This window comes from Narcine bancroftii, chromosome 8 (genome assembly GCF_036971445.1).
Source record: "Narcine bancroftii isolate sNarBan1 chromosome 8, sNarBan1.hap1, whole genome shotgun sequence".
NCBI classification, from domain to species: Eukaryota; Metazoa; Chordata; class Chondrichthyes; order Torpediniformes; family Narcinidae; genus Narcine; species Narcine bancroftii.
In genome coordinates, this window is record NC_091476.1 from 41621940 (window position 1) to 41636632 (window position 14693).

Sequence of the window (14693 nt, forward strand, 5' to 3'; positions counted from 1 at the left end):
ATCAAGAGATAAGATAACCTTACATCCGAGTCCTCACCGATAGTTGATCATCATAAACATTCTGTCCTTTGCCCTATCTCCTTGTTCAATCAAGTAGAGGCATTTTATTGCTTTAAATATTTCTGGCATTTATGGAAATATTATTGAACATCAACGACTTCAGGGGTTTCTACGAGGCTCTAAAGGCTGTGTACGGCCCCTCACCCCAAGTCCAAAGCCCGCTGCGCAGCTCAGACGGCAAAGTCCTCCTCAGCGACAAGATCTCCATCCTCAACCGATGGTCAGAACACTTCCAATCTCTTTTCAGTGCCAACCGCTCAGTCCAAGATTCCGCCCTGCTCCAGCTCCCTCAACAGCCCCTAAGGCTAGAGCTGGATGAGGTTCCCACCCTGGATGAGACATATAAGGCAATCGAACAACTGAAAAGTGGCAAAGCAGCAGGTATGGATGGAATCCCCCCAGAAGTCTGGAAGGCTGGCGGCAAAACTCTGCATGCCAAACTGCATGAGTTTTTCAAGCTTTGTTGGGACCAAGGTAAACTGCCTCAGGATCTTCGTGATGCCACCATCATCACCCTGTACAAAAACAAAGGCGAGAAATCAGACTGCTCAAACTACAGGGGAATCACGTTGCTCTCCATTGCAGGCAAAATCTTCGCTAGGATTCTACTAAATAGAATAATACCTAGTGTCGCCGAGAATATTCTCCCAGAATCACAGTGCGGCTTTCGCGCAAACAGAGGAACTACTGACATGGTCTTTGCCCTCAGACAGCTCCAAGAAAAATTCAGAGAACAAAACAAAGGACTCTACATCACCTTTGTTGACCTCACCAAAGCCTTCGACACCGTGAGCAGGAAAGGGCTTTGGCAAATACTAGAGCGCATCGGATGTCCCCCAAAGTTCCTCAACATGATTATCCAACTGCACGAAAACCAACAAGGTCGGGTCAGATACAGCAATGAGCTCTCTGAACCCTTCTCCATTAACAATGGCGTGAAGCAAGGGTGTGTTCTGGCACCAACCCTCTTTTCAATCTTCTTCAGCATGATGCTGAACCAAGCCATGAAAGACCCCAACAATGAAGACGCTGTTTACATCCGGTACCGCACGGATGGCAGTCTCTTCAATCTGAGGCGCCTGCAAGCTCACACCAAGACACAAGAGAAACTTGTCCGTGAACTACTCTTTGCAGACGATGCCGCTTTAGTTGCCCATTCAGAGCCAGCTCTTCAGCGCTTGACGTCCTGCTTTGCGGAAACTGCCAAAATGTTTGGCCTGGAAGTCAGCCTGAAGAAAACTGAGGTCCTCCATCAGCCAGCTCCCCACCATGATTACCAGCCCCCCCACATCTCCATCGGGCACACAAAACTCAAAACGGTCAACCAGTTTACCTATCTCGGCTGCACCATTTCATCAGATGCAAGGATCGACAATGAGATAGACAACAGACTCGCCAAGGCAAATAGCGCCTTTGGAAGACTACACAAAAGAGTCTGGAAAAACAACCAACTGAAAAACCTCACAAAGATAAGCGTATACAGAGCCGTTGTCATACCCACATTCCTGTTCGGCTCCGAATCATGGGTCCTCTACCGGCACCACCTACGGCTCCTAGAACGCTTCCACCAGCGTTGTCTCCGCTCCATCCTCAACATCCATTGGAGCGCTTACATCCCTAACGTCGAAGTACTCGAGATGGCAGAGGTCGACAGCATCGAGTCCACGCTGCTGAAGATCCAGCTGCGCTGGATGGGTCACGTCTCCAGAATGGAGGACCATCGCCTTCCCAAGATCGTGTTATATGACGAGCTCTCCACTGGCCACCGTGACAGAGGTGCACCAAAGAAAAGGTACAAGGACTGCCTAAAGAAATCTCTTGGTGCCTGCCACATTGACCACTGCCAGTGGGCTGATATCGCCTCAAACCGTGCATCTTGGCGCCTCACAGTTTGGCGGGCAGCAACCTCCTTTGAAGAAGACCGCAGAGCCTACCTCACTGACAAAAGGTAAAGGAGGAAAAACCCAACACTCATCCCCAACCAACCAATTTTCCCCTGCAACCGCTGCAATCGTGTCTGCCTGTCCCGCATCGGACTTGTCAGCCACAAACGAGTCTGCAGCTGACGTGGACTTTTTACCTCCTCCATAAATCTTCGTCCGCGAAGCCAAGCCAAAAAAAAGAATTGAACATCAACAATAAAAATTTAAATTTAAAAATAGAATAATGAATTAAAAAATGCAAAGTAAAAAAAAATATAAATTAAAGACATAAATACAAAAAGATTTTGTTGTAAAAGGCCATAAATCTGATTAACACATCCTATGTCAGTTTTGCTTAAAATATCTGATTCCTATTATTTGTTATTTCCACAATTTCTACGTGGTTTAAGTCAAGACAACAGGTGCGTGGTTCCCTGAAAATGACCACTCAAGTGGACAAGATAGTGAAGAAAGTGTTTGACACACTTGCCTTCATTGGGCAGGAGAACTGAGTACAAAGGTTGGGACCTCCTGCTGCAGATAATTGGTTAGTGAGTAGAGACCACATGAAGGAGTTCTAATCGCAGTAGGAAGGACATCAATAAATTGGAAGGGGTACAGAAGAGATTCACCAGGATGTTGCCAGGACAGTTGGGCTTGAGTTAGAAGAAGACGTTGGATAGATTGGTCTTTTTTTCCCGGAGCAAAAGAGGATGATGAGTGATCTTGGAGAAGGTTACAAAATCGAAAGGGTTACAACATCAAGAGGGGCATAGGTCACAGTAATTTTTTCCCGAGAAGGTACTTCCAGCTCCAAGGTGCCTGGGCTAAAAGTAAAAGAGAGCAACACTTTCACTCAGAGAGCAATCCAGATCTGGAACGAGCTGCCAGAGGAATCTGAAGAAGTGGGCAAAATTCTGACATTCAAAAGACATTTGATCTGACATAGAGATAATAATTCAGAAGAATCTGGATTGAATGCAGGCAAAATTGGATTAGCCCAGGATGTCAACTTTGTCAGCATGGATGAGTTGGGCTAAAGGGCAGTAATTTACTTTTTCTAATGTTTTGAAAAATTTACACATACACCACTGTAACAGGCTAATTCGGCTCAATTTTGAAAAGTTTGAATAGGTACATGAATGAGAGAGTTACAGAGGGTTATGGGACCAAGAAGAATATTAATTTGGCACAGAATAGCTGGGCCGAAAGCCCTGTTTCTGTGCTGTAGTGTTCTATGGTTTTATCTGGAGCAATTGTTCATAACTGCAACTAAACCCTGAACTCCCTCGCCAACAGCACTGTAGTAGTTAATATCTTCACTAGAAGAGCACTAGTGATTCAAGAATGTAGCTCCCTATAATTCAGCATGGGCAGTAAATATTAGGGATAGCTAGATCCCTGAAAATTAATCAATGTTCTTTTATACCCATCTGATTTCCATATTTGTAGTTATTTTTTTTGTTTTGATTTTTGCTTCAGCAGTACGATTCAGCCAAATTTCCTTGTTCTTTTTGGTCTGAAATACATCAGGACCACAGTCAACAAGTGACCAACCTATTGCTTCATTGGCAAAAACTATTGCTTCAATGTGCAAGGCTCGAGAACCATTTTCTCAAGGCAAGCCAAGACAGGGATTACAGGAGGCCTTCCAAACCTGACCTAGCCCCAAAACAAATATAATTGAAAGAAACAGATTGCTGTCTCCTTCCGTCTCCTGTTCCTCTTTATCTGTTGAAAGTAACCTTTTTGACTGAATAACCTTCACTGCACAAGAAAGCATAATCCCATTATGATGCAAGTCGGATCAAAGATGACATTGGTTTGTTCAAGGAATCTGTGCATTTTATATCGGTAAATCAAGGTAGACATTTAATCAGCATTGGATAGCATTTCCTCTTAATATTGAACCCTTTTAATAAATTTGCATTTCTCAAGGACAAATGGAATTCTTCTACCACTGTCTTTTTTTGAAGTTCATCATCAAACTCCTGTAATTTTTCAAACTGAAAGAGTTTTTCCACCAATTCCATAATGGATATTACTTATTCGAGCTTATAATTGAAGGTGATTTATGTCCGTTGTGATGCAGTTGAAAAACAATCAATTAAAATGTAATGAATATATTGCAAAAAGAATTTTTATATAAATTCATCTTTCAGAAAAAAGATAGCGAAAAGAAAGGTACATATCTACAGGATAACCTTCCCATCTCGTGAGAGGGGAGTTGAAGTCTGTTCTAACATTTAATTTGTAACCATGCCAAGAGTAAAAAGAGAAAGAGTGTGCAAAACCCCTGTAGCTCTGCCACTCCAACAGTGCAGCACCCTCTCAGCACTGGGCCTGGAAATGTTTTATTGTTTGAGCTTTATTTGACTCCATGTCAGAATGAGACCATTCTGTCTGTCAAGACATTAGACAATTTGCCCACTCCAGACATAAACCTTCTCTACCAATTTCCAATATATTTATGTCCCTACATTAAATTAAGAGGTCAACACCTTTCACAGTCCTCTCAATCTGGTCTCATTAGTGTCTTAAATAATGGAAACCTAACCTCCTTGCTTTTGCATGCAATTCTTCTTGTAATAAATTATAACACTCTGTAAACATCCACATTGTTTGTTGAACTTGATTTTAATTTTATTTTCTCAAAGTTTAATGGCTTAATAGGAAGATTTAAGGGTCATTTTCACTGGAACTGTAAGCAAGTTAAGCAGTTACGGAATCAAAGCTGGATCACTGACATGTATGGCAGTTGATTAAGCAAACCTTTGAGCTTCTTTCCTTTGGTAATCCTCCTTTAAATATAAGTGTGGGATAGTTACATCTCAATAAAATACTAATCCCTGAGTACAACAGATGTAACTGAACTTGAGTGAAAAATTCTACTGATTGTAGTAAAAACACAATGCTGGGACTGAACTTGGAAAGGGTGCAAAGGAGATTTACAAGGATGCTGCCAAGGTTGAGGATTTTTAGTTCTGACCAAACTTTCACCTCACTGGAATTGTTTCCATTGGAACTGAGAAAATTCAGGAATCCTTTGGCCAGTTTATAAGAGGCCAGGACTGGATAGAAAAGGTGGGTGTAATATCCATTATGGAATCAACATTCAAATTTATTGTCAAGAACAAGTCATGAATAGGTGTTTTGCAGCATCATCACAGTGAAAACATTTATATTTTGAAACATCTTGCAACAATAATCTATATAAAATAAATTAAAATAGTAATGCATGAAAAGTAAGGCAGTGTCTTTGGTTCATTGATCATGCAGGAATCTGTTGGCAGTGGGGAAGAAACTGTCATTCTGCCACTAAGTGCTCATCTTCAGGCTCCTATACATCCTTCTAGATGGTAGCAGAATGAAGAGGGCATGGCCTGGGTGGTGGGGTCTTTGAGGATAGAGGCTGCTTTTTTTAAGACACCGGCTCACGTAGATGTCCTTGATGGAGTGAAGTCTGATGCCTGTGATGTCGTAGGCTGAGTTAACAACCCTCTGGAGTTTATTCTTGTCCTGAGCATTGGCGCCTCCATACCAGGCAGTGATGCAACCAGCCAGAATGCTCTCCACGGTACACCTGTAGAAGTTTTTGAGAGTCTTCGGTGACATACCGAATCTCCTCAAACACCTCATAAAGAATAGCCTCTGGCGAGCCTTCTTCATGATTGCATCAACATGAAGGCTCCAGGACAGATCCTCAGAGATGTTGACACCTAGGAATTTGAAGTTCTTGACCCTTTCCACCTCTGAGCCCTCTATGAGGACTGGATTGTGTTCACCAGACTCCCTCATGAAGTCCACAATTATCTTCTTGGTTTTGCCAATGTTGAGTGTAAGGTTGTTGATGTGACACCACTCAAAGTGGTGATCTATCTCCCTCCTGCACGCTTCCCCATTGCCGTTTCTGATTCTCCCGACAACTATGGTATCACCAGCAATCTTGTAGCTATCATTGGAATTGTGCCTGGTGACACAGTCGTGGGTGTATAATGAATAGAGCAGCGGGCTAAGCACACATTTCTGGTGTGCGTCAGCGCAGAGGAAATGTTGCTTTCAATTCGTACTGACTGTGATCTTCCAATGAGGGAGTCAAGGATCCAGATGCAGAGTTGGGTGCAGAGCCCCAGAGTTTGCAGCTTCTTGACCAGCACTGAGGGAATAATGGTATTGATAACCGTGCTGTAGTCGATGAAGAGCAGCGGTATGTATGAGTTGCTGTTTTCAAGGTGCTCCGGAGCTGAGGGGCGATTGTGATGATAAGCAAATTGCAGCAGGTCCGGATCTTTGCATAGGTTAGTGTCAATTCTGGCCATGACCAACCTCTGAAAGCATTTCATCACAGATGAAAGTTAGCAGAAGTCATTCAGGCACCGAGATGATTCATACCCTTTTGAAGCAAATGGGAACCTCTAACTGCAGCAAAAAGAGGTTGAAAATGAGAGGCTGAAAAAGAGAGGTCAATAACAGCAGTGGTGAGTAAGGGGTGAGATTGAAGTTTGATGGTGGACATGGATTTAAAGCATGTAATAAAAAAAAAATATAAATCTGATAAGTTTTGGAAAAATATCTGTTCTTGAATCTAGAGGTGCAGGACTAGAGAATATAGCAGTGAGAAGAGATCATGGCCAAAGTGACAGAAATCCTTTAAGATATTGGCTGACTTTTTAAGGCATAGCCTCACATAAGGTCAGTGAGTGCAATAATATTACATTTTTAATGTATTAGTACATGGTTGAATAAATCACAACACTTCAGCCCCACCTCTTTACTTGGCAAACTCTCTTAAATTTTAAATCTATTTGCAACATCCTCTTCACATCCAAAATTAGGTTTTAGGATGGGGTTGTAGGTTCTATGTAGTTTCTAAATTATTATTCTCCTTATCTAGAATTCCACTTGCTTCCATGGATTTGGGGTTTGACAGTATTGGAAGGGAAGGCAGCTCAGAATTTCCAGTTGTGGACAAAGAATGTTGATGGTGAATACAATGTACAGATGCCAAAAATAGCATCAGTTGGGCAGATGGGCAAAGGGATGGTTGATGGAATTTAATACAGAGGAAAAAGAGATCTAACATGGGTAGGACCAACACAGTGAATTGGGGATTGCGGAATGTTGAACTGCAGAGATATCTAGGAGTAAAAGTACGTAGTTTCTTGATAGGGTAATTAAAAAATGTTTTCATCAGATTGGCCTTCATCAGTCAGTGTGTGGAAGTCAGCGGGGGGGGGGGGGAGGTCATGTTGCAGTTGTATATGACATTGGTGAGACCCCATTTGAAATATTGTGTTCTGTTTTGGTTATTGTGCTACAGGAAAGATACTGTCAAGCTGGGGAGGGTGAAGAGAAGATATAGAATGATTTTTCCAGGTCTCAGTGGCTTGAGCTATAGACCGAGGCCCTATTCCTTGGAGCACAGAACAATAAGGGGAGATCTCATAGAGAGGTACAATATCATGAAAGGAATAGATTGGAAAAATGAAGAGAATCTTTTGCCCAGAGTATAGCCATGAACAAAGTGCAGGCAGGTGACTCTAATGTGGGTGGGACATTTTGGTTGACGTGCACAAGTTGGGCAGAAGGGCCTGCTTCCAAGCTGTATGACTTATGGCAAGTTGTGTGAACACCAGTGTTTTGCTAAGAGTTGATAACAGTGCCAATGAGGGTTTACCCCAGAGCATACCAGGCTCTCAATGGCTGGGTTGCCTTCAGGGAATGAATGTTTTCCAATTGTTGTCAATAATGGGAACAAAACAAAGTGAAAATGCATTGATCCAGGACTGAGAGCAGAGAGTACAACCCAGGCCAACACTGCCTGTGGGTGTGCCTGCACTGTCAGAGGTCTACCTGTTGAATACGGCATGAGCTGAGGGTGACGCATTTCATCACTTTGTTCAACAGACAACAAGAGAGCATTCCTTGGAATCTAATTTAGACTATAGTTTGTCTACTGTTCTGGTGAGAAGCACAGAGAAACTTGAGAGAAAGTTCTGAAGGAGAACTGTGAGACTCCAACTTCCAGGAGACCTTGAAAAGGTAAAGATCTACCCTTGGCAGCCTGAGCCATGATGTCAATTCAGTCATCAATATTTTGAAGAGACTGAAGAAGGAATATATTTCAACTTCAAGGTGAAACCATAACCAAGTAATTTGTAAATTGAAGATTCTCTTGGATTACACAGAAAATGGAGAAAATAGAGAACTTGATTCCACATACAGTAGGGGCCAATGACAGAGGTAAACAAGAAAATCACTTCAGTGGAAGCAGGATAAAGATGGAATTGTAGACCACATAGAGGAGGTTTAGCAGATTGGAATAGAGCATTTCAATTATGAGGAGGGATTGGAGATTAGAGGCTGGCATGGATATGGTAAGGGTTAGCGCAACACTATTACAGAGTCTGTGACCAGGGTTCCATTTCAGCAATTCTGTAAGTATGCATGTTCGCCCTGTGACCTGCATGGATTTTTGCCGAATGCTCCAGTTTCCTCTCACCCTCCAAAAGCATACAGGATTTGTAGATTAATTGTATCGGGCTGGCATGTGCTCGTATGCCAGAATGACCTATTACCATGCAGTATCTCTTAAAAATAAAACTAGATTTGTGTTCTTTGAACAGAGGAAATAAAGAGAAGACATGATTGAGATATATACAAAAGAGGAAAAACCCAACACCCAACCCCAACCAACCAATTTTCCCCTGCAGCCGCTGCAACCGTGTCTGCCTGTCCCGCATCAGACTTGTCAGCCACAAACGAGCCTGCAGCTGACGTGGACTTTTTACCCCCTCCATAAATCTTCGTCCGCGAAGCCAAGCCAAAGAGAAAAAGATAGGGTAGACTGCAAAAGACATTTCTCCTCTTCAGAGATAGAGGTCATAGATTTATGGTCAGGGCTAAAAGATTCAGAGGGGACCTGAGAGGAACCTTTCTTACCAGAGAATGGAGATCTCTTGGAACACTTGGTCTGATTGGCAGGTGTAGAGTCACTGACAATGTTGAAGAAGTGAACGGACGAGCACTCTGTGATCTCATGATGCCCTTGCTTCTTTCTTCTTCTTTGGCTTGGCTTCGCGGACGAAGATTTATGGAGGGGGTAAAAAGTCCACGTCAGCTGCAGACTCGTTTGTGGCTGACAAGTCCGATGCGGGACAGGCAGACACGATTGCAGCGGTTGCAGGGGAAAATTGGTTGGTTGGGGATGGGTGTTGGGTTTTTCCTCCTTTGCCTTTTGTCAGTGAGGTAGGTTCTGCGGTCTTCTTCAAAGGAGGTTGCTGCCCGCCAAACTGTGAGGCGCCAAGATGCACGGTTTGAGGCGATATCAGCCCACTGGCGGTGGTCAATGTGGCAGGCACCAAAAGATTTCTTTAGGCAGTCCTTGTACCTTTTCTTTGGTGCACCTCTGTCACGGTGGCCAGTGGAGAGCTCGCCATATAACACGATCTTGGGAAGGCGATGGTCCTCCATTCTGGAGACGTGACCCATCCAGCGCAGCTGGATCTTCAGCAGCGTGGACTCGATGCTGTCGACCTCTGCCATCTCGAGTACTTCGACGTTAGGGATATAAGCGCTCCAATGGATGTTGAGGATGGAGCGGAGACAACGCTGGTGGAAGCGTTCTAGGAGCCGTAGGTGGTGCCGGTAGAGGACCCATGATTCGGAGCCGAACAGGAGTGTGGGTATGACAACGGCTCTGTATACGCTTATCTTTGTGAGGTTTTTCAGTTGGTTGTTTTTCCAGACTCTTTTGTGTAGTCTTCCAAAGGCGCTATTTGCCTTGGCGAGTCTGTTGTCTATCTCATTGTCGATCCTTGCATCTGATGAAATGGTGCAGCCGAGATAGGTAAACTGGTTGACCGTTTTGAGTTTTGTGTGCCCGATGGAGATGTGGGGGGGCTGGTAATCATGGTGGGGAGCTGGCTGATGGAGGACCTCAGTTTTCTTCAGGCTGACTTCCAGGCCAAACATTTCGGCAGTTTCCGCAAAGCAGGACGTCAAGCGCTGAAGAGCTGGCTCTGAATGGGCAACTAAAGCGGCATCGTCTGCAAAGAGTAGTTCACGGACAAGTTTCTCTTGTGTCTTGGTGTGAGCTTGCAGGCGCCTCAGATTGAAGAGACTGCCATCCGTGCGGTACCGGATGTAAACAGCGTCTTCATTGTTGGGGTCTTTCATGGCTTGGTTCAGCATCATGCTGAAGAAGATTGAAAAGAGGGTTGGTGCCAGAACACAGCCTTGCTTCACGCCATTGTTAATGGAGAAGGGTTCAGAGAGCTCATTGCTGTATCTGACCCGACCTTGTTGGTTTTCGTGCAGTTGGATAATCATGTTGAGGAACTTTGGGGGACATCCGATGCACTCTAGTATTTGCCAAAGCCCTTTCCTGCTCACGGTGTCGAAGGCTTTGGTGAGGTCAACAAAGGTGATGTAGAGTCCTTTGTTTTGTTCTCTGCATTTTTCTTGGAGCTGTCTGAGGGCAAAGACCATGTCAGTAGTAATGAATCCCTTTTTTACTGGAACTCTATGCTCTGCAAATTGTGCATTTGCTCTTTTACTTTGTAAGGCAGTTTGCATGTTAGAGTCCATCCATGATGGACTGTTCATGGAAGAACCTGTCTCACTCTACCAGTTGTACCGTGACAATAAACTTGAAAGATTGAGAGTGTGTGAATTTGAGACTGACAATCCCACTGCAGAACTGACGGAATGTTGCATTATTGGGGAGGTCTTCTCATGACAAGTCGCCCCTCTACAAAACATGCAGCAAAAAAAAAATGAATAAAAGCAGAGTGATTCTGTAATTAAAGAAGAATATCTGCCGATATCAGGGTCAAGTACAATGAACAAATGTGCTTGGACAAATTCAGCAAGTCACATAGCATCTAGTGGTGGATTAACCATTAGCTGATTAGGCCGAAGCCTAGAGGTCTGGAAGGTAAAAGGGCCCGAGCCTCCTGAGTTAGTTAAGAACTTAATTTTTGTATATATTATCTTCATTGCAAATACTATTTTGTTATGTAAATTTTGCTTCAGACATATAAACATTTTGAATTAAACAACTAGAATGCTTTAGTTTTAGAGAATTACTTCGTACTGGCAACCGCTGCATACAAACGATGTGGAAACGACCTCTAGTTTGTAATTCCCTGTCAAAGAGGTGACTCCTTGACTTGAGTCCTTCTCTCCCTCTCTGCCGGTCACTGAGTGCTTAGTGGGATAGTCCTAGTCCTATCCCAGCCCTCTTCCTTCTTCCTCCTAGATTCTGACTTCATTTTTTCCCGTGTCTTGCATCCGCCTCCTTAACCTCCATTTTTCGTGCCTTCACACCTGCATTCATCTGTCAGCTCTTGCTCTTCATTTTTGTTTGGGCATCTATCCCCCTTCTTCCCAGTCCCGATGAAAGGCTTCAGCCCAAAACGCCGACAGTCTATTTTCTTCCGTGGATACTGCCTAACCCCTTTTGTTCCTTCAGTTTTTTGTGTGCTGACTTCATTTTTCAGCATCTGTAGTCACTCTCATTGGCCATGTTCCTTCATTGTGCATTTTTAAATGCAGTTCCTTTCCTGCTTGTGTATTTCACAAGACATTAAGCTTACTGGGTCATATTTCATAGCTGCTTCATAAAATGAGAGACACAGAGAATTAAAGAGACTCTCAAGGATTGCCAAATCATTCTTACTCAGCAGGTTACGTAGCATCCATATAAGGTAAAAGGTTTCAGGCTTAACCCTTCTTCAGGAATTCTGGACAAAGGGATCAGCCCCAAAATGTTCATTACCCTTTTACTTCTTGTGGACATAGCTGAGTTTCCCCACCAGGTTTGTGGATTTCACTCGACCCCAGCATGTGCAGATTTTCAGTACTGTTCTTCCTGTTTGTTAATTTACAGTAACATATCCGCATATTTCTTTTCCAATGCTTACATTCTACGGAGCACTGCAACAAGGAATATGAAGTTTTCCTCGTTGTTCTGATTCCTGAGGCCCTTTGTACATGTAACCACTGGCGTGCAGGGCTGGTTTTATTGACCAGTTTGATCAAATTGGGACCCGCACCTCACGTGTTTGAGCCCAGGCCTTGAGCAGAGAACACTGTGATGGACTTTGTTTAAACTGGTAAGAAAATAATAATATTATAGGCCTTATAAACAGAGGGATTTGTCAGTGAACTCATGAAGTTATTGCCCTTAATTAATCGTATTATCTCAGTGAAATATTTTTAGGAAATATGTCTTCGAAAAGGTATTCAATCTATACTTAATAGTTTATATAATATCTGTCTTGTATTAGATCCTGATATATTTTTATTAGGGAATATGCAATCACTAATTGATTTAGGTTTAAAGGATTATCAGATTTCCTTTATTTATTTAGCTTTAGCTGTGGCCAAGAAATGTATAGCACTTACTTGGAAAGACAGAAATATATTAACTTTAGATAGGTGGTATTTGGAGATGAAATCCTGTTTGACCATGGAAAGGATATCTTTTTCAATTCAGGATAGAATGTCTTTTTATAGGTTGAAGTGGACTCCGTTTGTTAAATATATGCATTTGTTTGCTTTAAATATGTTTTTAAGTCTGATATTTTAGTATTGATAACTTTTTTTTGTTAGTATCTTTATGTTATGTTTTATCTTTTTTTTTGTAAGTGGGTTTTTTTTCTTATATATAATATTGTTCACTTTATTAACTCTTCACTCTTTATTTGGGGGGGGTTAGACTAATTTTAAGTTAGGTTATTAATGTTGTGTAATAATTATTGGGGGGGTTAGTTTATTTAGTTTACCGATGTGGTACTGTAATTTTATTATCTTACTTTTATTCTTTTTAAATGTAATCTTCTATTTTATTCATGTTATAAAATCTTAAATAAAGTTTAAAAAAAAAGGAAATATGTCGTCAATTAAACTACTGGCTAGAGGCCTCCTTTGTCTCCCTAGCCAAAAATTTCATGTTTCGTATTCATTTGACCCAGTGAGATAGATGTATTCCGGAGCTGATGAAGCGTCTCTTCTTATTATCAAGATCAAAACAGGCAAAAGGCTAATCAATAAGAGAACTTGTACTTTAATATGAGATTGAGATAGCGTCATGCTAGCCTCAGGCCTAGCCTATAGCCTAGGCTTAAGCAGTTAGCCTGAAAGTAAATAGCCTAGGCCTAAGCGTAGAATTTCTTGACAATATTAGCAATCATAGATGGAATTGGTTAGGATATTTGGGTCTTGTAAAGATGAAAACCCCGAAGTTAGGTTAGTTTACGTTGATCTTTACTAGGCTAGGTCGCTGTGGGGATTATCTTTTATGAGGTGGTTTACAAGGTTATTCAGCTATAGAGGCATGTACTGTACATCTCAGGGTTATTCATCTTTACAAGATCCGGATGTTCTTAGCAAGGTTGCCTCTCTCATTGCTTCATAATTTTGCTGTGGTTTGATTTAGTATCAAAATAGTACTAGGCTACTGTTACTAACTATGCTATTCCATTGCCAGAGCTTAATATAGCCTATTTCATGTTTTTGGTGATTTGGAATAGGTGCAGTTTAGCTTGACCATGCGGAAATTGCTTTCTTCGGTGGCGAATTTCATCAGTTACTCGCATCAGTTTTTCTACTGATTTTCTAGCCAAAAATCTAGCGACAAACTAGAGCTAGACATTTGACTAGAAAATCAGCTAAAAAAATGGCAAAATCAAAGTGCATCCCCCCCCATTCTAGAATGAAACCTTAACTAGCATAATCTAACCTAACCTAACTAACCTAACCATTACTAAATAAAGGCAATTCTTACCTTATTCAAAGTTGTCATCATTCAATAAATTCAGAATCGGTCGCTTGTTTTGCTGTTCGGTGGTGTTCACAAGTTGAGAGTTGGGTGCGTTGTTCCAAGGTCAGCTGCTAACCGCAACTGTGAATCAAATTGATGACAATCTCAATACACCAGAAGACAGCGCCAAAGCAGAAAGTTCACTTATAGCCGATAAAGACCAAGCCCAAACATCACGCAATGATGGATCATCCATGAGTACAGTTGTACTTAGCATTCATGATGACCCAGCATATATAAATCAAAATGTAAGAGATTATTTAACAATGAAAGGTCCTCCTATTCCAGTGAACAACTTTCCATGAAATGAAAAGGAATTGTGTTTTTCAAAGTTTCACTGTAAGAGGAAACTTCCAAATGGGGAGTGTGTTGAAAGATCTTGGATTATATATTCTCAGTCTGCTGATAGAATTTATTGCTTTTATTGTCAGCTGCTGACCTTGGAACAACGTAAAGCTAATGAGCAAAATGACGTGGGATTGACGTTGTACCAATGACGATGACAACATTGTTCCACTGTTGGAACAACGTTGACATGTTATCAGGGATTTCGAGTCCAATTTTATAACAAATTGCTAATGTCGGTTTTTGTGCCCATTTTAACTCTAAACATTTTAAAATATACTTCTTTTACCTTTTATACCTTAAAAATATAGCCCAATAATTAGCAGCTTAAAATTTGTATGTCATTTTACATGGCAAGAACAAGCAGAGATAGAGACAAAGGGCGTAAGTATTTAAGTGGCAACCAGAAATGAGCACTGACCAAGGCTAAGGTAGCTGAAAATGAAAAACATAGAGGTGCTATCACAAAATTCCTTGTCACTCCATCTTTGAAATGCCCATGTATTGAGGATGAAGAAAACAAAAACAATTCAGAAAAT

At 41.9% G+C, this 14693-nt stretch overlaps 1 long non-coding RNA gene across 1 annotated transcript in view; it reads right to left on the reverse strand.

Annotated features, from left to right (window-relative positions):
- LOC138741723 (uncharacterized) overlaps positions 1 to 14179 on the reverse strand; it is a 92876-nt gene extending 78697 nt beyond the window's left edge. Inside the window, exon 1 of the long non-coding RNA XR_011343709.1 lies at positions 13774 to 14179. This is a non-coding gene — a long non-coding RNA (uncharacterized lncRNA). The remainder of the gene's footprint in view (positions 1 to 13773) is intronic.
- Between the last annotated feature and the right edge of the window lie 514 nt (positions 14180 to 14693).